Source organism: Urocitellus parryii, chromosome 16 (genome assembly GCF_045843805.1).
Source record: "Urocitellus parryii isolate mUroPar1 chromosome 16, mUroPar1.hap1, whole genome shotgun sequence".
In the NCBI taxonomy this organism is placed as follows: domain Eukaryota; kingdom Metazoa; phylum Chordata; class Mammalia; order Rodentia; family Sciuridae; genus Urocitellus; species Urocitellus parryii.
Window position 1 is genome coordinate 20,353,495 of NC_135546.1, and position 27,651 is coordinate 20,381,145.

Here is a 27,651-nt window from a genome sequence, read left to right on the forward strand (position 1 = left end):
CGCCCCCAGGACCACGCCCTCTCCCTAAGGACCGCCCCCAGGACCGCGCCCTCCCTGGGGCCGCCCCCTCCAGGTCCGCTCTCCTGCGTCTGTCCGGGAGCCCCGGCAAACCCAGCCTTTCGACAAGTTGCCTTGGGAGATAATTGGTTTTTAATTGGCCCGTTTGGGGTTGACTCTGCTCTAGTTCAATTTTACGGGAAAAAAAAACCCCTCACTGTGACCACGGGGCGGTGCTGAGACCCAGTCTGCCTTAACACCGGAGCTGAGCGGCCCTGGGTAAAAATAACAACCCCGAGGTCCTGCCCACGGATGCATTAAAGTTGTATTATCGATCCCTCCCGGAGCCCGGGGAGCAGGGGAGCCGGGGAGATCAAAGTGCAGCAGGCTGCTCACTCCCGCTCTTGTGCAGATGGGCTTTAAAGACACCTCCTCACCCTGTTTAGAAGGCCAGCAACCGCGGGAACTCTTCGGATAACTTGCTTATGGGCGGGGGGCGGGGAGTAACTTGTTGATCATGACAGCTTAAAAAAACAGCTTAACCTGGGAGGGACATGAGGAGGTTAAGACCCTGCTCCCCGCCCGCCGGTGCCTGAGCCAGCTCGCCAAGAGCTCCTACGGGGCGGGCGGGTCTTTGCAATCCCTGGTCACGGTTTGGAGCTTTGAAGCTGACAGTTTGCTCCTGGGGCTTGGTTTCCGCCAGGGCTTCTCCTGTGGCTCCCCACAGTGGGGCCTGGCAGAGGTGGGTCGGGCGTCTCCAGGCGCAGGGACCAGGAGGGAGGCTGCTCCGCGCCCCGTCGCCCACCTGCACGCGTCCACTCTGCAGGGCATTGAGGGGAGAGCCAGAGTCCACACCCCGAGAATGGGGATCGCTGGCGATGACCTCCCGCAGTCTGGGGAAGGCAGTGCCCCCTGAGCTGCTCACATGGTCGCCCTTAACGAGCCTCAGAACAGCCTCACACACAGGTTGGACTGCAGCTTGTCATGACAAGGACTGTGATTTGAGATCCCGGAAAGGGTGGGTTAAAAAAAAAAAAATCCACCATCCATAGCTCTAATTACCACAGTTGCCCATATGTTCCTAGGCATAGATTTTTCTTTTCATTCTTTCTTCTTTTTTCTTTTCTTGGTGGTGAGCCCGATGCTTTGGTCTCCTGCTGTGCGCTGCTGCTGCTGTCGCTTGGCTGCTGGAGCACGCTCACCTGTGTGTGTGTGGGGGGGTGGGGGGGGTGGGGGGACTCTCCGCATTCTATTCCTCCTCTCACCTCCCCCCACCATCTCTCCTTGTTAAACACACTCCTGCCTTTGCCTGCCCTGCTCTCCTCCCCTGTCAGAGTCCAGGCTCCTGACAGCAGGCAGATGTGAGCTTATACTACCAGGGCTTTTCCTTCCTTGCTGGTGAACAGTTATTAAATGCTTCCAGAAGGAGGTGCAGAAAACACCATCTCCTCTCTGACTCTTAAACACTGCGCTTTGCTGGCGATGATAAAGAAAGACAGCACCTCCATCCACCATCCACATCCAGGAAACGCACAGGGGCGCAGGAGAGAGCGCGATCCCGGGCGGGCCGGGAGGAGAGAGGCCGAATCACGAGGCCTAATTGTGTTAGTTTTTGCAAAAGGTTTTCGATCTTTTCCGTGGGGGTAATTTTATCCCTGTAATGGCTGGGAGGAGGGAGAACGCAGCGTCCAACCATCTCTTTCATTAGCCGTTGCTTTCCTACGGCTCGGCTTCCGCTCGCCGGAGACTCTGGACCTTGACATTGCGCACGCCCCGGCTCCCCAGCTGTCAGCACCACTCCTTTTCTTTTATTTTTTCTTTTTTCCTCTTTTCCTATTTCCTTTTAAGGGGCAGCCTCTTCAGGGGGACGTTGACAGTGCTGTTGTGTCACCCTCAAGCACCCAAAACTGCTCCCGGGGGTGGAGAGAGCAGGAGGGGGGCTGCAGAGAGCCAGGCCCGCTGGAGGGGGCGGACACTAGGCCCTGCATGTGGCACGGGGTCCCCTGGTTGTGAGGTTTCTGTGCAGGGCCCTTTGCTGGTGATCTGTCCCAGCGCGTGTTCCGCCCGCCCAGCCGCACAGCTGAGCCAAGCGCGTTGCCCGGGTGGCCACATGTCACCACGAGGGCTGTGAGTGCCAAAGAGGGCAGCCCTGAGGACCTGTGGCGCTGAGCTAGAGCCCGGGTCTCCGTCCCTTCCCCGTAAGATGGCCATACAGAGGCTTTCCTGAGAGACGCAGGAGGAAGTCCTGTCCGCCAGTGCTGGGTGCCCAGTGGGGCTTCTGGTGCAAATCGGGTGCCTTGGTTGGGGACTTGTGGGAGGGTGCACACCTGCTCCTGCAGCGCTGGCGGGTGAGGCGAGGCGGGTTCTGTCACTGACATGGCCTGACCCCTGGGCCACCCCGCTGGATTTTCCCGGGCTCCTCTCTGATGCCTGCCAGGGGCACCCTTGGTCCGCAGCACCGGGCAGGCTGGGAACTGCGCTGCTCACGACTAGGTGCATCTCCATCTGGACCTCGGACACACACACCAAGGGGGTGAAGTCCTCCACCCCCTGCACCAGCGCCTTGTGGTCTCTGAGCCTCCTGCCATCTTTCCCCCCTGGACACAAGCCCCAGAGCTCTGCTCAGCTGCCACCTTGTGACTTCCTGTCCCCCCAATGCCTAGAGTCGGCTCTCTTGGGCATCAGGGTGCCCTGGGCCTCTCCAGAACCAGCACCTCTTGTCTTTTTCTAGCAGGAGCGCTGAGTAGCTCTGCACCTGGCCCTGACAGCCTGTGGCACTGACAGCTGTGGCCGGCCAGCACCTGTGGTCAGCCATAGGGAGTAGGAGGATGGGACAAGTGTCTGTGAGGTCTGGCAGAGTCGGGCCTGATTCTGCTCAGTGATGAAGAGCCTCGGAACCCTGAGCGCCATGCTTGTGTCCTTCAGCCCCAGTTTCCTGATCTTTGAAGGGGGGACTTGAAGACTCACGGGCAGTAGTTTGGGGGTGAGCCATAGTTGGGGTAAAGCGCACAGGGAACCCAGACAGCCTGTTGAGTTCTCTCGACTGTTCTTCCCACCCTCCTCCTCCTCTTTAGTGGACGCGCAGTCCTGGGTGACTTCCGCCTTGCCCAGATCGTGCCAGCCGCTGGGCACAGAGTGCTACCCACATTGTGGTTCCTGTCCCAGGAAACCCCTGTGGTTTAGAGAGAGGAACATGTTGGCGCTTGGGACACCAGAGGAGAGGATGTCGGGGGGCAGGCTCCTGTAGCCAGGGGCGCTCCTGGTTCTGTGGGAGCCCCGTCTTACCTTCACCCAGCTCGGAAGCTGCCAGGGCAGATGGTGTTTTCAGAGCTCGCTGTAGAGGCTGCACCGGGTTGACGGGAGAGCGAGGAGATGTGGGTGTGTTCTTTCTGAGTCTCAGCTCCTGCTCCAGAATGCCATCTCCCTTCCGCCCCCCTCAGAACCACATAGCCTTCCTCACTGCCTCTGTGAGCAATCCGCCCTTCTCCCCATTTTCCTCTCTGCTTGGACTCCCTTCCCCCCACATCAGGGGCACTTCACCCCTGAGCCCCGTCCCCAGCCCTTTTTATATTTTATTTAGAGACAGGGTCTCACTGAGTCACTTAGGGCCTTGCTGTTGCTGAGGCTGGCCCCCAAGTCACCATCCTCTGATCTCAGCCTCCTGGGGATCCTCAGCCTGAGCCACCAGCCTGGCTGCTTGGGCATTCTATTTATTTATTTGTTTGCTTGTTTGTTTGTTTGTTTGTTTATTTATTTATTTATTTTTGTACTGGAGATTGAACTCAGCAGCACTCTACCCCTGAGCCCCGTCCCCAGCCCTTTTTCTATTTTATTTAGAGACAGGGTCTCGCCAAGTTGCTGAGAGCCTTGCTAAGTGGCTGAGGCTGGCCTCCAACTTGCGATCCTCCTGCCTCAGCCTCCTGAGCCACTGGGATGACAGGCGTGGGCCACCACCCCGGCTGCTCAGGCCTGCGTGAGGAAAGACTGTGATCAGCCCCTGACAGCCCCACACGCCTTCTCACTAAAAACACTCCACGGAGCCTGCCTGTCCCGGGCACAGTGGCCCCTCCCTAGTTGGACCAGTCTGCGTGTTGTATCAGGGAAGCAGAAGCTGTGCCCTGGGTGTAGGGGAAGAGGAGTCATTGGGACTTCCTCCTCATAAGAGGGGCCTCCGGGTGGCCCACAGCACGTGAGAAGGGCTCAGCGTCCTCACGTGTCTGGGGAATGCAGGCCACGGCCACAGCTGGTGCTCTTGCCCACGCAGGGGGGTGGCCAAAGTGGAGGAGATGGACAGCACCCAGCGCTGGTGACGCTGTGGTTAATGCAGAATCACAGATGCTGCTGGTGGGGGAGCACAGTGGCCCAGCCCCCTGGAAAGCCGCTGGCACTGACAGGCCCTGTGGCCCAGCATGGAGTCTTCAGACCCCGCAGTGGCGTTCCGACTGCGCCAACCACCAGGAGCAGGAGAGCCCCCCACACATGTGACAATTAAGGAAAAGGGGCCAGACAGACATGGGTGCCTGAGACAGTGTGATTTCATTTGCCTGATGCTCCAAAGCAGCCCGACAGATCTACAAAGGCAGAAAACGGAGCCAAGTGCCGTGGTGCACACCTGCCATCCCAGTGGCTCGGGAGGCTGAGGCAGGAGGATCTCGAGTTGGAGGCCAGCCTCAGCCACTCAGCAAGGCCCTGAGCCACTCAGCGAGACCCTGTCTCTAAATAAAATAGAAAAAGGGCTGGGGACGGGGCTCAGGGGTCAAGCACCCCGAGTACCAAAAATAAAAAACGACGACGAAGAAGAAAATGGAAAATACTGGCAAGGTCAGGTTCCTTTGTGACCTGGGACAGATGTGCTCAGTGTTGAGGGCCCTCTGACTGTGCACTTGGGGTTGTGCACCTGCCTGTCAGTAAAGGGCCTCCAACTTCATAAGCAGAGGAGGCGACAGGGGAAGGTGGGCCAGCAGGGAGTGCCCGGTGTCCTTCTCCGCCCACAGCCCTGTGTCCTGCACCAGGGAGCCTGAAGGTTCTGAGTTCCCTGTTCTGGACGCTTCTGGGCCTTGCGCATGTGCTTCTTCTCCTCTGGACTGTCCAGGAGAACAGAAAAGCCAGGAGGGGTCAAGTGCCTTACTCGAAAGTGCCAGCCCAGATCTGCTTGTGCCTAGTCCCCTGGGACCCGTCTCCTCCAGGTCCCTGTAATTCTGAGCAGCCGCACTGTGACCGGTGGGACCCCATGTCTGTTTCCCCTTCTGTCTGGTGCCGTGGGGAGGGGACATGGGTGCAGGGGCGGCTGGGCCGGCCTGCCCCACAGGCACCAGCAGAATGGCTACCCCCCCCACTCCCCTGGAGCCTGGCACCCCATCTTGGATTCTAGCACATGCCACATTGCCTTGTGCTTATTAGCGTTGGTGGCTGTCTTCCCAGCTGGGAAGGTCTGTGAGCACAGAGTCCTCGCTAGTCTGACTCAAAAGGTGATTCATCGCCAAGGGCTGGGGACACAGTGTCTGGCACAGAATAGGTGCTCAGTAAACGTTTTCAAGAAGAAACAGAGGAAAGTGTGTGTGTGTGTGTGTGTGTGTGTGTGTGTGTGTGTGTGTGCGCGCGCGCGCGCGCAAGCAGGAGGCCATGATGCGCTGGGGTTCCGGGAAGGGGAAGGAGACTCTTGCCCACAGGTCTTCCTGGCGGAAGCTATTTGGAGAATGAGCAGGATGCCCACAGGAGCCCAAGGGAAGGGGCAGGATGTGGACAGTCTGGGACATCTGGGCCCGGAGCTCAGCTCAGCCTGGCCGAGGTGTCCCTTGGGAAGGCAGGCAGACAGGGGCCGGGCTACCCAAATGGGCTGGTGTGACTTTGCCAGGGGCCTGGCTCACTAGTGTGGCCTTCACCAAGTCATGTTGGGGGCACTGGGGGGGCTGGGAGCTGGAGAGAGATTTGACCTTACCAGCCCAGGAGAATGAGGATGCCATTAAGAAACAACCCACGTGAGCGCTGCACTTAGAGAAGTCTGAGTCTGATTCCAGACATTCTTTTTCCATGGGAAGCCGAAATGACCAACCAGTGATGGACAGCTGTCAGGCAGGGAGTTCTGTGTCCCCAGGATGACAGTCCCTGTGACTTTGCAAGCCTGTGCTGTGTGCCAGGCCCCTTGACATAAGTCACTGCCATCCTGCAGCCATCCTGCGAGGCAGATCACGTGACACGTGTTTTACAGACGAAAAAACTCGGATCAGGATGAACAAGCTGCCGGAAGCCACGCGGCTGATGGATGCAGGCAGGTCTGTGGCGTCTCCCTGCTCCCAGCATGTGCTACTGCCTGCCCGGGTCGGCTCACAGAGAGGCCTCGCCAACAGAATGTGGTCGACAGTGCCCAGCGCTGCCCAGCAGAGCCGAAAGAGGCCCCTTGAGGCCCCTTGGTGGGTCGCATTGGAAAAGTGAGCCGTGCTGAGCCAGTGTGCCCAGGATGTCAGTGGAGACCAGAGCTCTCTGTGGAGTCAGCAGGGCCTCGGGGGAAGTGGAAGAAACAGGCTTTGGCCATCCTTTCAAGAAGTCTCACCACAGAGGGGACACTGTCCTTAAGAGGGAGGGATGGGGCCAGGCACGGTGGCCCACGCCGGTCATCCCAGCAGCTCGGGAGGCTGAGGCAGGAGGATCGCAAGGTGGAGGCCAGCCTCAGCAGCTTAGGAAGGCCCTAAGCAAATTCAGTGAGACCCTGTCTCTAAATAAAATCTAAAAAGGGCTAGAGACGGGGCTCAGGGGTTGAGCATCCCTGGGTTCAATCTCAGATACTAAAATAAATAAATAGATAAATAAAAATGAGGGCGCAGAGAGGTGTAGAGACAGCCTGAACTTCCACAGTTATGAAATCGCAGATCTGAGATCTAATTGGGTCTTTCTTGAATTTTCTTCTGTAAAACAGGAATGACCGCAGTTGGGATCTCCTAAGGTAGTTGGCTGGTTTGCTTATTTATTTAGTTTTTAGTTGTACAGGGACATAGCATCTTTATTTATTTACTTTTATTTGGTGCCAAGGATGGAATCCAGGGCCTCACGCACAGGACGCAAGCGCTCTGTCCCCTGAGCCCAGCCCCAGCTCCTGCTAAAGTGGCTTAAAGAATTAAATGAATGAATTCAGTATCGCTAACAGGTCACCCCTCTCCCTGTGCAAAGCTGATTTTCTTGGTGCCAGTCGCTGACGCTCAGGGCCCGTGTCCCAAGTGCAGAGCACTCACCAGGCACCCTCCTGGGCTGCCCTGTGACCTCACCATGCCCCCAGGTTGGGTGACAGCAGTGACGACGAGTGTGCCTCGTGTTCTGAGCATGATTTGTTTCAGCCCCAAGTGAGCCCAGGAGCCAGGGCCTCTCGTGGTCCCCACAGGCACAGATGGGGACCTCCGCAGAGTGGTGGGAGCAGAGGATGCAGTCAGACTCCCTCCCGCGAGGCCTGACAGCTGGATCCAGGGACCCGCCACTCAGCGGCTGGCTGCTCTCAGGGGTCCCTGTGACCCCATGTGAAGATGGTCTCATGTCCCCAACTCCAGGGGGCTGCTCTCCCTCTCCTTCTGCCCTTTGTTCAATACTTTCAAGCCAATCCCAGGGACCGTGACATCTCTCCTGTGGACCTCGGTGCGCATCCTAAAATGCATGTGCCTTTTCTGACATGGCCACACTGTCCTCCTGCCTCAGCCGTGGACGTCTGTCCGTTCCGCTTGCTGTCCTCAAAACGTCTTCTGGGGCTTGGGGTTCTGTTACCCGGCACCAGGCAGGGCCACCAGAGCCAGATCCCAGGATGTCGCATCCCGCCAACACCTTGGGCAAAAGTCTGCTGAGGTTCCCCGTCCCTTTTCTCCCTGGTGGCCTTGAACCTGGCCCAGAGACGTGCAGGTAGGCGCTGGAGAGGGGGATGTCGGGCAGGGTCAAGGCTAATCCCACAGTTAGGGTGACATCAGCTGCGCTGGGTGCTGTCTCCTGCCCCAGGGTCATTGTGTGTTGGTCCCCCGCCTCTGGCACACGACGTCTCCTAAGTAGGCACCTACCAGGGAAGAGGCCCAGGCGCCTGGTGACCTTCCCTCCCTCAAATAGGAGCCGTAACCGGGAAGCGCTGGCCTTGTTCTTGGTGTGCCCTGCCCTTGGGTCCTGGTGCCCCTGAGGCAGGAGCAGGCTCCTCCGTGGCACAACCTCCAGCATTTTGTCCCTAATACTAAAGTCATCTGATAAGCCTTGCCCACCCTGGTCCCTTTCTGACCCTCTTTGTTTTTCTGTTTTTTTCTATTTTCTGGTACCAGGCATTGAACCCCGTGGGCCTCACCCCTGAGCCCCGTCCCCAGCCCTTTACATATTCTATTTAGAGACAGGGTTTCTCTGAGTTGCTCAGGGCCTTGCTAAGTGGCTGAGGCTGGCCTCCAACTCGCAGTCCTCCTACCTCGGCCTCCCAAGCTGCTCGGATGACAGATGGGCTCCACTGTGCCCAGCCTGCCACTTCCTCTTGGCAGAGCTACCACAGATGGTGGCCTAACACGGTTCACTCTGTCCCTAGAGTCCACTCTGCAGTCAGGCCAGCTGTAGCACGGACCACGTGAGAGTCCAAGTTCAGGTGAGGGTCGCCTGACAGCACCTGGGGTGGAGGCCTGGGTATTGCATGTGCTCAGCCAGGTGCCGTGGCTTATCCAGCCACGGGGCAGCACTGTGCGCGTGTGTTTATAATTGCTTGCGTTTATTTATTGAGTAAAATATGGTTCATAGGAGAAAAAAATGCAGATAAGCCCCGAAAATAAAACAGAATTGGCCTGAACCCTCCCACACTGAGAGACGTGACCCTTGTTGACCTCAGCGTGCACACATCCCGTCCAGTGTCTGCGATGGGAATGTTCAGAATGTCTCAATATCTGCAAAACTGGGATCCTAGCCACAGATTCCATTTGGTAGCCTTTTAGAAACTCAGTGTCTGATGAACTTTTCCTCCAGGTCAGATCTCTCTGGACTTCATCGGTTCTAGCTGCTCCTTGGTCTGCACCCCTCAGGCACTGAGCTGCTGTAGGCTTTGACCCTTCTGGGAGCTGCCTGGGCTTGTTTTAGAGACAAGGTCTCACTGAGTTGCTCAGGGCCTTGCTAAACTGCTGAGGCTGGCCTCCACCTTGCGATCCTCCTGCCTCAGCCTCCAGAGTCACTGGGATGACAGGTGTGCACCAATGTGCCTGGATCTTTTTTTTTTTAAATACATTTATTTATTTGTTTGCTTGTTTGTTTATTTTTATGTGGTGCTGAGGATGGAACCTGGGACTTCCTGCAAAGCAAGCGCTCTACCCTGAGCCCCAGCCCCTTTCCCCCATTTTATCCACTTCTTGAAGACTATATTTTGAAAACCACGAACATAGCTGAGTGTCTTTTCCTAAGCTCTTGGGCTCCTTTTGGGAATCGCCTCTGCAGACCACCCACCCTTGTCCTGGTAGGTGGCTTCCCAGCCACAGACCAGTCATGCCAGGGCAGCGGGTGAGCTTGTGGGGACAGGGACGACTGGGGAAAGTTGAGAAGAGACCAGCGACTGGCCCAGAAGAGACGGGTGGCGACAGACTGGTAGACATTGATCTGTGCCTGGGTGCCGTGCCCAGCCCTGGTTCCCAGAGTCCCCCGGGATAGTGGGTCTCTGGACATTCCGGCTCAGCGTACTCCTATTGTCCCTTTCAGAAACAGAAAGGGGACATTCATAACCTTAAATTCCCACCAACAGGAAAACGTTTCAATAAATACTGCCCACCCCGTCTTTCTTTTTTCTGACTGTCTTCCTTTCCTGTCACCATGTCACTACTATTTTATAGGTCGTTTTTACATAACATGGATATTAACCTCTGAATAATGTGTATTACAGATTTACTGTCCTGGTTTGTGGTTTTCACTACCAATTATCACATCTGTCATAAATCTAGCTGGGCAAGGTGGCACACACCTGGAATCCTAGCAGCTCAGGAGGCTGAGGCAGGAGGATCGCAAGGTGGAGGCCAGCCTCAGCAACTTGGCGAGGCCCTGCCTCTAAATAAAATAAAACCAAATTTTTCACAAACCACTGGGGATGGGGGCTCAGTGGATAAGCACCCCGGGTTCAATGCCTGGTACCCAAAGCACCATGAATTTTCCTGGTCTGTTTTCATTTTACAGATCTTGGTCTTGGCTTTTTGTTTTTTGATTTTTTGCAATGGGCCTTGTGTTGTTGGGCTGATCTTCAACCCCTGGGCTCAAGGGTCCTCTCGTCTCAGCCTTTGTCCCCTTGGGAGTGGCTGAGATGGCAGGCGCCTCCCGTCATGCCCAGCAGTTTCTGACATTGGGATATTTAAAATTCTGTGTGTTTTCTGATAAACTTAAAATCTCCCCCTTCCCCATTACATTCTTCCTTAAAGAACATGATTTTAAATCTTTATTTATTACAAACAATCACATTCGTGGCTTTAGAAACCCCGTCTGTCCATTCTGATGGGTCAGGGTTACCATCTGTCACCTGACCCAGGGTGTTTTGCTGTTGTCGCCCCAGCTGGAACCCCCAGGTGGCAAAAACTCTGAATTTGGATTCTCTTTCGAATTTGACTCCTTTCCTCAACTTTGCTGGCTGACTTTAGATAAACTTAACTTTTCCATTTCTTTCTTCTTTTTGTATTGGGATTAAACCCAGGAGTGACTCACCCCTGAGCCCCGTCCCCAGCCCTTTTTCTATTTGATTTAGAGACAGGGTCTCGCTGAGTTGCTCAGGGCCTCGCTGAGTTGCTGAGGCTGGCCTCCACCTTGCGATCCTCCTGCCTCAGCCTCCCGAACTGCTGGGATGACAGGTGTGGGCCACGTGTCCTGCTAAATGCCACATTCTTAACCAAATGATAAAAACTCCCTTATTGATTGTCGCTCAGGGTGAATAAGGTGCCACGTCGTCTGACTTATTGCCATGTGTACAGCTGTTCAGTAGCATCCTGCCTCGCCCTAAGGAAGTTCATCCCATGGGTGGACATTGTCGTGGTTGTTTAGCTTGAGCTGAGCTCTCTTCCTGTATGTGGTTGTGACTGCTAGGTTCTGGTCCCGCCCTGTGGCCGTAGCTCCTGTCCCCGAGCCACAGTGTGCCTGCCTGACGTGTGACAGAGCTGAAGAGTCTCCTCTCTGTGTTCCCTTGAGCTGCCATCCCCTGCTCTCAGGCGTCCCTCCCAGGAAGTGAACTGCTGACCCTCTGCGTGGTGTCGCCTGGTGTTGTCCCATCCCTCCTGGGACTCTGTGGGGCCAGGTGGAGGCCCCTCTGTGAGGGGAGGGGGTCTCCTGGCAGCCCTGCCTGAGGCTTCCTGGGGTCTGTCTGGGGGCTTTCTTGGTCCTGGGCCACATGGCCCCGGGCCTGCTACTTGGGCTTTGTGTTCCGTTGCTGTCCTGATGCGTCATGTTTTGAGACCGGGCCTCTCTAAGTTGCCGAGGCTGGCCTCCAACTCCTCCTGCCTCCGTCTCTGGAGTAGCCCAGCAGAGCGCTTGTTCTGGGCCCGACCACAGGACCTTCACGGTGGCCTGTTCGCCTCCGTCTTGTTACAACAGAGGAGGACCCAGGGGAGGAACGTGGGCCTGGCCTGGCCCTTCTCCCCAAGGCTGGGGGGACCTCGCTTGTGCGTCTTGAGACAGGGCTGTGCCGGGCACCTGCCTTCTCTTCCTTGGCCGGGCTGACATGCTCTTGTCTTGGCATCTGCCATTTCTCTGGGTTCCCCAGGGGCCTGCAGGAGGGGTCGCAGCTGCTGGGGTTCCCCTGGGAGACGAGGTGCCCCCCGACTGCGCTCCAGCTCCCTCCCCTCCGCCTTCCACTCGCCCTTTGCTCCTGGAGATCCTTCTCCTTGGCAGGAAGCGGAGTGGAGCGTCTCCCTGGCCACCTCCTGTTGGCTGCCCACCTTTCACCCCAGGGTGGGCCCCTCCTCTTGTTCCTGTCGCTCCTGATCCAATTCCAAAAGCTTCTTATTTCCTTTTCTTGTCTTTCCTTTCCCCACATCCTGATCATTTTGCAGAAAGCTCAGCCTGACGGGCCTCAGCTCTCCTGGCCTGTCCCCCTCCATGTCCCCACTTGGGTCCCTGGACGCTTTCCTGTGGGCACATGGAGACTCTCTGCTCAGGGGACCTTGGAGTCGGGGGCTCCCTCCTGGAAGCCTGGGGTACGAGTCACCTCTGTGCTCTCTAAGACGTGTGCCTCCCTCCGTCCCCGGGAAGACCTGAGGTGGCCCTCTGAGGAAGCCCTGTCCCCCATCCCTGCCTGGGAGTGGCAAGCCAGGGCACGTCGGGGTGGGCAGAGCCCTGCCTGGTCCCTGCTGACATTGCCCACCAGAGGACTCCCTTGGCAGCAGTGTTGGTTGTCACGAGGGGGCCAGGTGTGGTGGACACCAGGTGGCAGAGCCAGGGACATGTCCCCACAGCAAGGAGTTAGTGTCCAGGCCGAGGGCCCCGACCGCAGGGCAACTCCGTGGACCACAGAATCTCTTGGGGAGCCCTGCTTACAACTACAGGCTTCCTCTGGAGGGGCCAGGCCAGATGGGCCCCCAAATCCACACTTAAATAAGCACAAAGAGGGGACACTCACCGGGCCAGCTCGAGCCACACTGAGAAGCCGCCTGACCCCTCGCCCTCCTCCTGCCCGCCCTGCGGCCTCCCCCACCTCCTCTCCTTGGCTCCCAGGACACCCGGGTCACAGGCTGGCTTCCTCCCTGGGCCCAGCACCTGGTTCCTCTGGGTCACCCAGTTCCCCCTGGTGCTAAGAGCCAGGGACCGGACAGGACGTGCCCTGGACACTGGCCCTGGGCGCTCAAGGCCACTCATTTCCGTCAGTTCTTCTCTTTGTTCTAAAGTGACCTGTGCTGTCCCACCGGAGGCAAGACCCTGAGTGCTGGTGACACCGGGGTGGCTGTCCCTGCTGCCTTCTTGGGCGCAGCTGGTCAGGGGCCACAGTGCCCGCGTGGATCGCCTATGTCCAGTGGCCACTTCCTGTCCTGCAGAACATCACGGGTCACCAAGCATTTTGGGGTGTCCAGGGGTACGCACGAGCTCCAGAATGCCTTCGCCCTCTCTGATGGGAAACTGCACAGCAGCTGGGAAGGCCCATGGGTGTCCCCTCTCCCCGCTGGCCCGAGACCCGGGGAGGGCTCCAGTGCCCAAGACCAAGTCCATCCTTTCCCCTCCTCCCCCACGTTCGTCCCTGCCTTGCTCTGTGTGCCCACAGCCAGGAGGGGAGGCCCCGTGGTCTAAGGTCAGGAATCCCCAAGTGCCTGTCGGGTCCTGCCCGGCCCTGCCCTGTGGTCACTCTGTCCAGACAGGAGACGCTGCCTCACCTCAGGCTGGGCTCAGGTGAGTGGGCCACAGTGACAAGCCCTCCCGCCTGTCCGTGTGGCCCCTGTGGCCTCTCTGCCCACAGGACCCGCTGTGCTACTCCGGAGTCCCCATGGTGCTCCAGTCTCTGTTCCTTCCAGGGCCTTGTCTGAGGTGTCTGTCCCTGGCTTGTCCTTGTCCGGTTCTGCGTCCCCTTTCACACAGCCCAACGGTTGCCTCATCCAGGAAGCCTCTCTGGGTTCCACCTGCAAAGCTCACAGGGCCCCGTCCCCACATCTGAGGTTGCTCTGTCCCTGGCCTCAGCTGAACTCCCCAGGACAGGACAAGGGAGGAGAGAGGGCATCCTGTGGAGTAGTTAGCAGCCAGCTCAGGTCCCAGGGGCATGAGGGAGCAGCCCAGCCCGTCACTGCACACATGGGGACCAGTGTGGATGCGACTGGACGTCTGTGTGGGGAGCCTTCAGCTGGCTGGGCGCACCCTGCCCAGGGTGCAGGGACCCAGTAGCACCTAAAACCACAGGAGAGCTTCCCCTGGTCCACTAAGAACATGGGCCATGAACAGGGACAGTGCGGACAACACTTAATTAAAGGGGGAAATATTTCAATATTTTAATCAAAGACCTCAGGGTGTCTGGTGAGGACTCTGGATGGCATCATCTTTGTTCGATTTTAAATACACAAAAACCAGTTTAGGAGTGTCTCCATGTTCATCTAGGCAGCGTGGCCCACGCCTGTCATCCCAGCAGCTCGGGAGGCTGAGACAGGAGGATCGCAAGGTGGAGGCCAGCCTCAGCCGCTCAGTGAGGCCCTGAGCCACTCAGCGAGACCCTGTCTCTAAATACAAAAAGCGTCTCGGTGTCCTTACACTCCTACGAACCCAGTTTTCACACTCAAGCCCAGGGAGGGTAAGTTTGTACCCAAGTCACGCAGCCCTGAAGGGACTTGTAACAAGCACCACGGTGCATTTTGTTTTGATTAAAGAAGATCTGGAATATAGCAAGTGCACACACCGCCCCGACCCTCCCTAAGGAATGTCACCATGAAAGTCCCAGCGGCTCTGGGCTCACTGCGGAAGGAATGTAGGTCATTCCATTGTCTCCCGTGAAAGTGGCTGGACTTGGCAAGTGGCACTGATATCCTCATGGATCTGATGAGTATGGGCAGAATCAAGAGGGAGGATTGTGGAATCTGCTAATTTGCTGGTGGCGGTTGGCCATTAGCCAGTGACTTTGCCCGGCTGAGAACAATGGCTGATATTTATCGCGTCCCCAGCCTGTGCCAGACGCTCTGCTGAGCAGGTTCTAAGCCCTGGCTCGTCGCGTGGAGTCGAGAAGATGGGCCACCACAGAGGCCGGCCTCCACCAGGCCTCCCCAGCCTCCACCAAGCCATGGCCAGGACTCTAGGGACGGCCGCCCGTGCAGTGGGAGTGTCTCGGAGGTGGCCGCGTGGCCTGGCAGAGCCACCGTGTTGTGCTCTCGTGATGCTTGTGTTCGGTGACATTTGAAAAAGTGTGACAAAGAATCGCGGTGAACCTCGCCCGTCTTGTCACAGTGTCCTATTAAGAGGATCTCACTTCCCTCCTGAGCACGGGACATAGGTGGCACTTGCCTGGGTGGTGTCATTATGTCCCGTGACCACTCTCCCTCGCTAGACCCTACTGCACTTGATTAGAAAATGGGACTCGCCACACAGAGACTGGCTTCCCGACTCTAATAGGAAACATCGATGCCATTAAGACACCAGGTCCCTTGTCCTTGGCGACAGACGCTCAGCTATGACAATGACTGAATGAAGACTCAGAGTCGCAAGAAAAGTCTGGAAAAGAAGCCCCACTTCATAACATCCGGAGAGGGAAAGCAGCCAGGGGACTCCAGACTGGGACTGGGAGCGGGATGGAGGGACGGGCTGAGCTGGCCCCAGAGGCACCCGGATGACGACGGCGACAGCCGAGTCGCTGGGCTGGGAACCCTCCACGGCTCACTGAGACGCTGTGGCCAAGATGTGCCTCTGTCACAAGGAGGGGCGGGAAGGGGACAGGACTGTGTGATTCTGCTTATCTTTCAAAAAGGAATGTGACAAGGCTAATGTCACTGTCACCCGCAGGGACCAGTGGCAGCCACAGGGACAGGCTGGAGACTTTTGAGCCCTGATGACGCATTTTTTTCAATTTTTAGCTGTCGAGGGACGCGACACCTTGATTTATTTCTGTGTGGCGCTGAGGATCCATCCAGACCTCCCACATGCCAGGCATGTGCTCCGCCCCTGCGTGGGACAGGGACAGTGTGACAGCTTGCCTCGCACCTGTGAGGGCCAGGACCCTGTTCCCAGGCCCAGCACCCCAGCCCCCAGCATGGCAGCAGATGACGCTCCAGTAGACTCACGGCTCCCCTGGATCGAAAGGGGGCCCCCCAACAAATTGACCTGGCCCAGCTGCTGGCAGAGGCCCAGAGAAGCACTGTCCCCATGGGCCAGAGTCTCCCTGGCTCACCCACAAACCCCAGTGGCTCGGGCGCACTGGCCTAGGCTGCGGCCTGCGTCACTTGGGCCAGAGAGTTCTTTCTGGATCTGGAGACATCGGTGGCCACCAGCTCCAGCAAAGGGCCATCCTGCCACAGATGGCCCAGAAGTGCGCCTTTCCCCCACCAAGGGACCCTGTGAGCCCTGGCCCTGGCAGCGAGCAGCTCCTGAGGAGCACTTCCTGTCCCTGCAGGGCACCCACCAGGGACCCAGGGACACCAAACCAGTGCCCTTCACCGAGGCTCTGAGTCCAGAGCCGTAAACATCCAATTCAGAGAAGCCCAGAGACTCCCACACCTGGGCTCAGTTACACCCAGGACAAAATCCTGAAAGCCATCAGTGGAAGCCAACATCTAACTGTGACAGTAGAGCGCTGAGTGACAGTAGATGTCTCACGCAGTGCTGTGGAGGCCGGGAGGAAACAGCCTGTTTTTTAAGTGCTATAAAATAAATCCATCAACCACCAATTCTGTCCAGTGAAACTGCTGTTCATAAATGAAGAGGAATAAAAATTTTTTAAAAAGACCGAAGAGAATCTGCAGCTAGCCAAACTGCCCTGAAGGAATGGTTGGAAGTCAGATTTTTTTGTTTGTTTCATTCCAGGGATTGAACCCAGGGCTGCTCACCCCCGGAGCCCTGTCCCCAGCCCCTTTTTATATTTTATTTAGAAACAGGGTCTCCCTGAGTTGCTCAGGGCCTCGAACGCGATCCTCCTGCCTCGGCCTCCTGAGCCACTGGGATGACAGGCGTGGGCCACCCACACCCAGGGAGAGTGGCTCTTTCCCCAGAAAAACAGGGACAAAATCCAAAAGTCATCCTGGAGCGTGAGCCAACAAGGATCCGTGGGAAAAGCAGAAAAGTGAGTAAATGCAAAGCGTTAGAGAAGAGGTCCAGCACGCTCAGGGTAAAGCCATCCTATTTTTAAAAAAATTGGATGGAAAAAATACTCCAATTAAAGGAAGCCACGGAACAAGAAATCATGACAATGATCAAAGGCGGCCATTAGCTTTGGGGGACAGCGGGTCCATCTGAGAGCAGGGGATCACAGTGTTCCCGAAGAAGCCCCGGAACAAATGGGCAAAAGCAATATTCAAAAAAGTCCTAGAAGAAAAGCTGAGTCTAGGCGATGCCCAGCAGGTGGCGCCCTCTCCTGCAGAGCTGCCTCCTGGGGTGGTGCCCTCAGCAGCCTCACCCTTGGGGGCTGCTTTGCGCTCCCCCACCTTTTTTTTGGTACCAAGGATCACACTCAGGAGTGCTTAACCCCTGAGCCCTGTCCCCAGCCCTATTCTGAATTTTATTTAGAGACAGGGTCTCGCTGAGCTGCTTAGGGCCTTGCTTTGCTGAGGCTGGCCTCCAACTTACGATCCTCCTGCCCCAGCCTCCCAAGCTGCTAGGATGACATGGCGCCTCAAGTCAGCCCGGCCCTGCTGCGTTTTTAAACTGAGACATCGGTGATGTCTTATCCAGAGGAACCAGGGATCAGTACTGTCACAGAGTCCTTCCAACACTGGAAGGGCGGCTCAGGTCGGGGAGAGGGGCGTGCTGCAAGAGACTCCCGGCACCATGCGCCTTGAGGGTGGAGGAAGGAGCCACGGGCCAGGGGACGTGGAGGCCTGCGAGGTTGGTTCCAGGCACTGGGCACTCTGCTCCACACCTTGACTGAAGCCCGGGGGACCCCGTCCACTGCAGGAACAGGTGACAGAAGAATCCTGCTGCGGTGAGCCATGGCGTATGTGGTGACTTGTCCCAGCCACGGTGGAGAAAGTGCCATCCAGGAGGATGACGGGGCCTGGGCCGAGCCCCACACTCTGCCAACCATGCTGCCAACCGCCTTGGGAAATGGAGTCCCCAGAGCCCCTGGGAGCAAGAGGGGACATCCAGGCGGAAGCAGGGCCTCACTCCTTCCTGCTCCAAGGGACAAAGACCACGTGAATCCTGGAGGTCACCGTCATGGGAGCCTGACTGGACAGAGTCTTGAATGACAAGCCAAGGAATTGGACCAAGGGGACAGACAAAGGAGTACAAGTGGCCTGGGGTGGCTCTGGGACTGCAGGCCCCTGGTTCTCGCTGCCCGTCTTTCACCCCCTGATGCTGGCTCGTAAAGAGCAGCAGGTTCTGCAACCAGACAGGAGTCACCCAGGCCAGCCCAGAACCGTGACGGGGACTGAGACGGAGGTGAGAGCTTTTGTCACTTCTCGTGGGAATCACACCCAAACAAGAAAGTGATATTGACACTGAAGCACATTGGAAAAAAAGGGGAGGATGGCTGGAGGGAGGGTATCTGAGTCTGTCACCCTGAGAGGGTGTCGGTGGGAGGTGGGCCACTTTACCAGGCACAAGTAGGTGTGGCTGGAGGGTTGGACACAGGAAAATGGGGACAGGGCATTTTTTTTTACCAGGGTTCAACCCACGGGCACTTGACCCCTGAGCCCCGTCCCCAGCCCTTTTTACATTTTACTTAGAGACAGGGTCTCGCTGAGTGGCTCAGGGCCTCCCTGAGTCGCTGAGGCTGGCCTCCACCTTGCGATCCTCCTGCCTCAGCCTCCCGAACTGCTGGGGTGACAGGGGTGTGCCACCGCGCCCGGCTAAAGTTTTTAATGGAAACTCTGACCAAAGAACAAGGTCACTGGAAACTGGGCCCCGAGTCTGGAGGCGACTGGCAGCAGCTAGGTGTCCTGCCCGCCCTCCCACCTGCTAGAAACTGGGACAGCTCTGTCACTGAGGCCCCCTCCAAAGAGCAGAGAGTCATTTGATGAGGTCAAGGGCAAGGTGCTGTAGTGCCAGCCGCACACCCCAGGGCCACTCCTTCCTGCCCACAGACGGGCGCTGGCTGAGGCTGCTCTCGGAGCCTCCGAGTGAAGTTCATGGGTTGAGGCCCTGACACAAAGACCTGCTGTCCCTACTACTGGAAGATCCCATGTCCTGACTGTTCCTGGCCTAAGCAAGGACCTAGTTCTGCCCTCGGGCAGAGAGAACCGGTGGCCCTGGCTGTTAATAAAGTCCCTGGCCCCGCCAGGTGGGGTGGCACATGCCCGTCATCCCAGGAGCTCAGGAGGCTGAGGCCGGAGGATCACAAATTGGAGGCCAGCCTCAGCCACTTAGCAAATCCCTAGCAACTCAGACTCTGTGAGTGGGTTGCTCCTGTGGTCTCCTTCCCTTTTATGCATTCCGTCCGCCACCCCCTCTGTCCCTGGGGACAGTTACTCCCCTCTCACTGGGAGCTGGAGGTGCAGCATTGAAGGGCTCACCCAAGGGCCCTACCCTGATAGGTCGTCAGAGTCCCTGGGGGGATCTGGAGCCCCCCACTCCGTGACCCAGTGAGGCTGGGAAGTGCTCTCTCGGAGAAGCCCCGGGTAGAGGCCACCCAGGAGGGCTTCCTGCAGGAGGAGATGGAGCCTGAGAGGAGGCTGCAGCCCTCCTGGCCTCCGCATCCCGCAGACTCCTCTCCCGGCCTCCGCATCCCGCAGACTCCGTTCTGACTGCGGTGGGTGTTCTCCTCCTTGGGTGCCAACAGGAGCAGCTGTGTCCCTGTCTGACATTTTGACTTCATAATTCCTCCTGGTCATTTTTCCTTGGCGGTGCACAATGATCTGTCTGACTTTCTAGAAATCTGCACGGTGTTGTGTTCTTTGATGGTCCCTTCCTGGTGGCTGGTCCTTGGATTTGTGGTTGTTATCTTTCTGGCTAAACAACGCTGTCACCCCCCCCCAAAAAAAAATCCTTTGATCGCCATCTCTGATGTCCCTGCGTGTTTGTGACAAGAGGCTCATTACAGATGCCGAGCCACGTGGCCAGCACACCCGGCAGGAGGGTCTCATGATTCTCAGAGTCTCCCCATGCCTGCCCCCGGGCGCCTGGCCCTCGTGTGACACTCCCTTCATCTTGGCCCGTCTGATGGGCGAGACCCATCTGGGGTCTCCTGGATTGGCCGTGATGGATGGTGCTGCCCAGAGTCTGATCCGGAGTCTCTCAGTCATTTATCAGCCAGGGAGGCTCTAAGGACTGTGCAGCTGGGTTTGTGGGGGACACAGTGGCGGGCACTTCAGGCAGAGGGACCCATTTGTGCCGAGGTAGGCGGTGTGGACGGTATGTGGCCCCTTCTGGAAGGGCCATGTGGATCATGACTCACTGGGCTATCTCAGGGAAACTGAGGAACATAAGGCTAGCCCACGGCCAGATCCCAGGGTGGGAGCGGGGTGGGACGTGAGATGGTCCTGTAGGTGGCTGCCACCCTATGCCACAGGACATGGGTACCTGACTGTCAAGGTCCCTGCAGGCACAAAGTGCCACCATCTCCCCCAGAGCGCTGCTTGGGTGGGTCGTGGTGCTGTGGACAAGATCTCCCATCCACCTCGTGGTGCCTCCCACAGGAACTCTGACCCTGGCCTCAACTCAGGAATTCTTTCTTTCTTTCTTTCTTTCTTTTTTTAGTGGGGACAGTTACAGGGAATTGAACCCAGGGGGACCCTCAACCCCTGAGCCCCGTCCCTAGCCCTATTTTGCATTTTATTTAGAGTCAGGGTCTCACTGAGCTGCTGAGCGCCTCACTAAATTGCAGAGGCTGGCCTCCACCTTGCAATCCTCCTGCCTCAGCCTCCTGAGCTGCTGGGATCACAGGTCTGCGTGGTCGTAGCTGGCTTGTGAATCCATTTATTTTCAGATACTTATAAGGTAATTTTGTTTGGTGGCGATCATCACACCTCTCACTGCCAGGCCCCAGGTCAGGGACATATTCATCACAAATGAATTTTGACTCCTCACAGCGTCGGTTCAGAGGTGGCCTCGTGTTAGACCTGAGCAGCTTGACCCTCTCTAATGCACCCTCAGAAACCCAGGGCCCTGGGGACAGCGGGGACTTTTCACTGACTGGACAGTGGCCACGTGCAGCTTTGGTGTAGGCTGGCTGTCCGTGGGGACAGTCTTCAGAGGTCTCTTGGAACCTCGCGATCATGCCAGCCTTGCCGTCCCCACCTCACATGCCTGCTGCCCTGGCCTGGGAGCAGAGGGTCACTCAGCCCCGCGTGACCCGGGGGCGGTGGCTTCTGAGGCCAGGCCTGGTTTATTCATGAGACAGTGCGTGTTGGCTATCTCTGCGACGCCGAGCTGAGTCTGTGGATATGAAAACAGAACCTTTCAGCAAAGACCTTTCTAAACCCCCAAACATTAGGATTATGTTAAAACCTCTAGGTTTTCTCAGTCCTGTGACATTTCCTGTCTGCATTTGCACAGCTCGGAGAGCAAATAGACACGCAGGGGTTACAGATTTATTTTCTGTTCTCGTTCCTATAGTTCATGTCTTAGCTCATCGGAGCAGCCATCTTGTAGAGGGAGCAAAATGCTAACTTGAATCCATTACTTTTCTTGATATCAAGTTTTCTGGGGTGGTTTGGTTTGTTCTTTGAATTTTAGTTTTGGTTCTTTTGAATTTTTTTTTTTCCTTTGGTACCAGCCCTTTTCTGCGTCTTATTTAGAGACAGGGTCTCGCTGAGTGGCTCAGGGCCTTGCTAAGTGGCTGAGGCTGGCCTCCACCTGGCGATCCTCCTGCCTCAGCCTCCCCAGCTGCTGGGATGACAGTCATGCATGCACCAAAAGCACCTTGCTCCAGTTATTAAAAATACTTCTTGGTGGAGAAAGCGAAGACAGCAGGATCTGAGTCCTGGTCACCTCACTGGCCAGGTCGAAACCAAGTTGTGTTTGTAAGGTGACAGAGGCCTTTGGGGGAGAGTCCCTTCATCTTGGTCAGTGACTCTGGTGGCGCGCATTGAGCTGTATCATCCCCAACCCTCCGACAGTCGACCCACGATTTGAAACTTCTAAAATTAGAAATTGGGATTCCTAGGAATTGACAATCCATGAAGAAAATGTCTGTGTGAGGGAAAAGAGAAGCCAAAAGAGTTTTGCTGTCGTCTCTGAGAATCAGCAGCAGGAACCAAAGTGGCTTCAGAGTATTGGGGGCAGCCAGAAGCCCGCGCCCCAGGAGGCTGCGGGCCTGGGCGGCTGGTGGACCCCAACAGACAGATGTTTTCTTTGTCCTTTTTTATAAATCTCTCCCTCTGATTTTCTTCAAATACATACATTTAACTGCAAAATCCCATGCAGGTGGAAAACTATACAACAGAGCAAATTACCATGTCCCACTGTTGTTCCCAATTTTGAAATAGGAAGTCCAATGATCTGAAAGTCAGTGGCCCTTGGGGACATGAACCTAGGGTCTATCCAGAGACTGTGGCTTGTCTAGAGCTTGTGCACTGCCCTTTTGTCCCACGGGGTTCCTGGGAGGGCCCACCATCTGCTTCCCCTCACCTCTGTCCCTTCATTTGCTGACTAGAGGAGCCCTTCACAAGCAGCCCTCCTTGACATTGAGGCCAATTGTGTGACTTGTCTGTTGCCCCAAGGCCACTGCCCGGAGGGCTAGTCTCCAGACACCTTCTCAGGCCAGATGCTGTGGTGCACGCCTGTCATCCCAGCAGCTGGGGAGGCTGAGGCAGGAGGATCGCCAGGTGGAGGCCAGCCTCAGCCACTTAGCAAGGCCCTAAGCCACTCAGGGAGACCCTGTCTCTAAATAAAGTATAAAAAGGGCTGGGGATGGGGCTCAGGGGTTGAGCACTCTGGGTTCAATCCGATACCAAAAAAAGACCCAGGACACCTTGGCAGGCCCAGTGCAGAGTCCCCCGTCCTTGGCAACGCTGTCTGGAAAGGGGAGCCGCCACCTGTGAGCGAGTAGGTGACAGGCCAGTTGGCCCTCTTGCCTGCAGTCGCTGTGGGCCTCGGAGTGACAGCACTTTGTCCAGACACGACTGCTCTCCTGTGTCCCACGAGAACCTGTTCTCTGGTCCCACTTGTGCCCTCCATGCGTGGAGGAGGCTGGCATCTCCTCGCCTCCCTCTGTACCCTGCCCTGGCACCGCGCACCTGTTCTGGATCCTTCCACGGCTCATCAGAAAGGAGCTGGTTGTGCTGAGAGTCGCAATGGCTGCGAAAAATGACCCCTCAGTGGAAATCGATCTGAAACCGTGTCTGAAAGGCAGCTGATCCGCAGCTTGGAAAGTCCTAGATTCTGGTTCAGAAGGTGACTGTTTCCAGCAAAAGGCTTTCTCTCTGCTTTGGGCACCATTGAAGGTCACTGTGGTGGACCCAACCATGAGCCTGTTGGGCGGTGGCCTGTCCCCTGGATCCTGCCTGTGTCTCTTGGGCTGCCCTAAGATGGGGCAGGACCTGGGTGGGGGTCAGCGGGAGCCAGCGAAGGAGACACAGGAGGAGAAAGGACCCTGGCTGTCAAGAGGGGACATCCTCGGGCTCTGGCCCAGGGGAGTCCAGCTCTGAGCCAGAATGGAGCCCTGAGTCCCGATCAGTGGACACAGGGTGTCACACTTTGGCCCTTCCAGACTGTCTGCAACCTCACTCAGGTGGCTTTATCTGAAAGTGAGATACAGGCCCTCCGTGGGGTCAGTCTGCAGTCGGCCACCACACCTCTGTCACTCAGACTCGAGGCTTGTCCCCGCCGTGACCAGCCCCGCAGCCAGCATGCTGGCCTGTGTGACAGGACTCCCCGCTGTCCCCTGAGGGCTGGGACATGGCAGAGGGAGGCCTCTGGGCGCACTGGACACCTGGCCACGTGATCAGGGGCTGCGGGTGGAGACGTGGGGCTTGAGGGAGAGGCCAGGGATGGTGGCAGTCACACCCAGGGACAGGTCACACCCAGGGACAGGTCCCCGTTCTCTAGTGAGTCAACATAAAGGAACGTCAGCTCTGGGGAGTCCCCTGGTCTGGGCCTGCGCCCCAGGTTGTGCATGGTCCCCACCTGGTGCTGGGCAGTGCCCGCCCTCTGTGACCAGGCCTTTGGGTGTCCTCAGAGCCCCGTGGGCTCTGTGAGCCGCGGCGCTGGCCCCAGGCCCAGCAAACTCCAGGCCTTGCGCGCCTCTGTGGGCCGGGCACCGCGCTCAGCCCCAGCGCCAGGCCCTGAGCCGTGTGGGCCACAGAGGAGCCACGGCTGGGGGAGCACATGGGGCTGCGGCCAGCGACAGCCAGCCCAAGGGGCCTGTTAGCTCCACCAGGGTCGGTGGAAGTCCCTCCAAGAGGTGGCCTTGCGTGGGAACTGGGTCCAGCTAGCTGCGCAGCAGATCTGGGGGCTCAAGGAGTCAGGGGAGGAAAGAGACCTGGGGCAGGGCAGCCAAGGGTGCTAGGGCACAGACTGGACCACAGGCTGGTCACCCAGGGGCTGGGGAGGGTGAGACAGGGATGGCGCACACCTGTCATCCCAGTAACTTGGGAGGCTGAGGCAGGAGGATTGCAAGGTGGAGGCCAGCCTCAGCAACATGGAGGCCCTGAGCAACTCGGGGAGACCCTGTCTCTAAATTAAATACAAAACAGGGCTGGGGACGGGGCTCAGGGGTCGAGGGCCCTGGGTTCAGTCCCTGATGCTCCGACCCCTCAACAACAAGTCCCTGTGCCAGCTGCTAGGCATGCTGGGAGGAGGGCCAGGCTGGAATCTGCAGACCAGAACCCGTGTCCTCGACGTCCAGCTCAGGACGAAGCCGAGCCCAGACAGCCGTCACGCTGGGCTCTGTCCTGGCCCCAGAGAGCTGACCTGCCCTGGGCTCCAGCCATTCAGGGACCTGCCGCCCTGGGAACCCGTGCTTGTTAGTGCTCATGACCGTGACCATGACCGTGACCATGGCTCGACTGAGGCGTGTGGCCCTGCCTGCTCCTGCCTCGCCCTGTGCCCACTGGCTGGACCGTGCCCATCACCCCCGCTCTGTGTACCGGGTGCCTCCCAGGCTGTCGCTGGTCAGTGGCTGTCGCTGGTCAGCACCCTTCTCCGCTGGCTGCCCCCATGCACCCCGGCTGCATGCCTCTCTGTCTGCCTCTGTCCCTCCGTCCCCCAGATCTCGGGAGCCAGGCCTCCATGAGCATCAGGAACATTGTTTCCATGAAGAAGCTGTTGCCACGGCAACCCCAGGGCCGGCCTCCAACGAGGCCCACAGAAGGCTCTGGCAGGGGGGAGGGCAGAGCTGCGGCCGGGCCCCTTCTGTGTTCGGGGTTTGTGGGTCACATGCTGGAGGAATGGGTGACAGCGCCGGACCCGCAGCCCTGAGCTGACCGTTGGCCAGGCCCGGCAGCCTCAGTTCTGGGACACCAGGCTTGTGACAATTGCCACTTTCCCCTTGCAGCCTGTCCCACCATCACAGAGAAGCTGCTGGAGGGACCCCAGTGACCACAGAGGCCCCATAGCTTGTGTGGCACTTCCCTGGCTCAGGCACCCGTGGCTCAGAAAGGGGTCTGTGGCTCTGAGAGAAGCCAGCCCCAGCAAGGGACCTGGGAGGGTCAGCACTGGAAATAGAGTCACAGCTGGACAGTGTGCCCCAGGAGGACTCCGCCCCACGCTGGGCCCCGTGTGTGCACGAGCCAGGGACTTGCGCAGCGAGGCGCAGGTTCTCGAATGCAGCATCCCAAAGAGACTGGAGGTGACCCGGGTCGCCCCTGCTCCGGCCCCAGGCTTCCTGATTCCCAGAGGCGACAGGAGCCCTAGAGACCCCAAGATCCCGGGCACCCCCTCCCCAGGAACCCGCATGCCCTGTTCCTCTGAGATCAGGGACCTGGGGATGAACCGTCCCTCCCCATCATGCGGAGGGTCCGTCCCTCTCCCTGGCGCTCTGTCTTGGGTCGCCCCTGTCGCTGGGGAAGCCGCTCTGATTGGAAGTGATTTTCCCGCCTCCGATGGCTCTTCTTGCCTGAAAGTCACTTGAGCTGATTCGTTTTTAATTGAGTGGTCGCTAAAGCCTTGATCGGAGCGCGGATAATCATCTGGATTGCTGGACAGAGGTCCCTTCCCTGCCTGTCAGTCACTGAGGAGCTCATTCACATTCCCGCCTCGTCCCTGTCCTCCCGTGGGGACAGGCAGGCAGCTTCCCAGCTCTGGCCTACCTGGAACGAGGTCAGGACAGACATGGAGCCTACCTCATCGTCCCCATTTCTTGCTCAGGAAATGCTAGAAAGGCCATTAATCCAGGGAGTCCCTGTTCTTTTTGTTTGTTTGTTTCAATTTTTTTTTTTTTAGTTTTCGGGGGACACAGCATCTTTGTTTGTATGTGATGCTGAGGATCGAACCCAGGCGAGTGCGCTACCGCTTGAGCCACATCCCCAGCCCGAGTCCCAGTTCTTTATCATTATCACAAAAACATAAAGTGGTCCCAGTGCCATGAGAGCAGGGCTCCATAAGGCATGGAGTCCCAGGGAGATCAAGTGGCCTGGGAAGGGAGCCTCCAGGGCCCGCAGACCTCCTGGGGACAGACACCATCCGTGAGTGGAAGTGGCGTGAAGCCTAGTGTGCTCCATGGCCCAGGGCAGAAACCAACCTGGTGCCTTAAAGGATAGGAGAAGTGGCCCGCTCCAGGGGAACATGCAGGGACATTTGGTGCCTCCCTGTGCAAAGAGGCAGGTGGCTGCCTGCGCCATGGCTCTGTCCAGGGCATGGGGGTGCACTGACGGGTACCTGGCTCAGCACCAGGGGCTTGGACAGGCCTCCAGGGCCGCTCCCCAAGAACCCGATTGACCTGACTACACTGACTACCTCACTTCACATCTGGCTTCACCCAGAGCCCCCTGGGAGGGATGCAGGAAGGTCCAGGGGAGGAGTGAGGGGTGTGAGGCCTGAACTCCTGCAGTGAATGGCTCCCTGGTGGCCCCTGGTGGGGTGTGGGGAGGAGGTGGCCGTGGCTTGGGGTCTCTCTTTGTCCCTGGAGAGTGGAGTCCCTGCTCCCTGGTCCCCATGGGAGCTGCTCCCTCCCTATCTTCCTCCCTATCTGCCTCCCCTCAGCCCAGGAGTGGATCCGCCATCTGTGGCCAGGGACCCTGGACACCCTGGGCCCCATGTCCCCCTCTGCAGTTATGCTGATGAGGTCTTAAGTCACAGCAGCAGAAAAGCTGACTACACACAGTGACCCAGGAAGAGCCATGTCCCCCTAACTCTCAAGTGCTTTCCTCCTAAGGCCCCAAGGCACCCCAGCCCCCCTCTCCTGGGTCCTCTGGTTCTGGACACATTCCCTTTAGACAGAAGCAGGGACAGGCCAGCAGGGACTTCAGGAAGCACAGAGCACCCTGCCCCCAGGAACCTGCCAGTCCTCAGAGGGTTCAGAGGAGAAAGGACCAGCCTGGAGGACCACAAGGGTCAGCTGAGGGCCAGCAGGGCCCAGGGCACCTGCCACTTGGCCTCTGCGCCTGGGGGCCACTCCAGGCCCAGAGACAGCTCGTGCCTTTACAAGACAAGGGCAGCCATTAAACTTAGGGAGAAAGAGACAGGAGGTGCAGAGGGGATGGGTGGGAGGCCACCAGGGAGCTGTGGAGGGGACAGGAGGGCTGCAGGCTGCACTTTGAAGGAGAGAAGTTGGCAGGTGCCTTCCATTTGGGCCCACGTGCCCATCTCCCCATCAGCACCGCGTGGGACACAGCAGTCTGAGCATGCCCATGCCCGTGGTGGGGAGCGGCAGGGTGCCTATGCGCTAGGGGGCTGGCCAGGCGAGGGTGGGGTTAGCCCACAGAGGCCACCTGGGAGGGGTCTCCAAGGTCCTGCGACCCGGAAGCCTCTTTTGTTTGCTGATTAGCAAGGTGCAGGTGGCCTGGCCACACAGGTGAGGTGGAGCATCCTGGTCTTCATTCTTCCTGCACCAGCTGTGCCCAGCAGGGATCCAGAGGTGCTGCCACAGCTGGTGTGACAGCAGGCGCTTCCTAGGCCTTTAGTCATTTCATTTAAAAAGTCCCCAATGCCTGGGATAAAGCATTTACAGTCAATGCCTCTCCCGCCGCTCCTTGTCCCCCTCACCAGAGAGTG

At 57.8% G+C, this 27,651-nt stretch overlaps 1 protein-coding gene across 1 annotated transcript in view; it reads left to right on the forward strand.

Moving 5' to 3' along the window:
- The window catches only part of Chchd6 (coiled-coil-helix-coiled-coil-helix domain containing 6), a 163,533-nt gene that overhangs the window by 103,055 nt on the left and 32,827 nt on the right, over positions 1-27,651 (forward strand). The gene's annotated exons all lie outside the window — the stretch shown is intronic.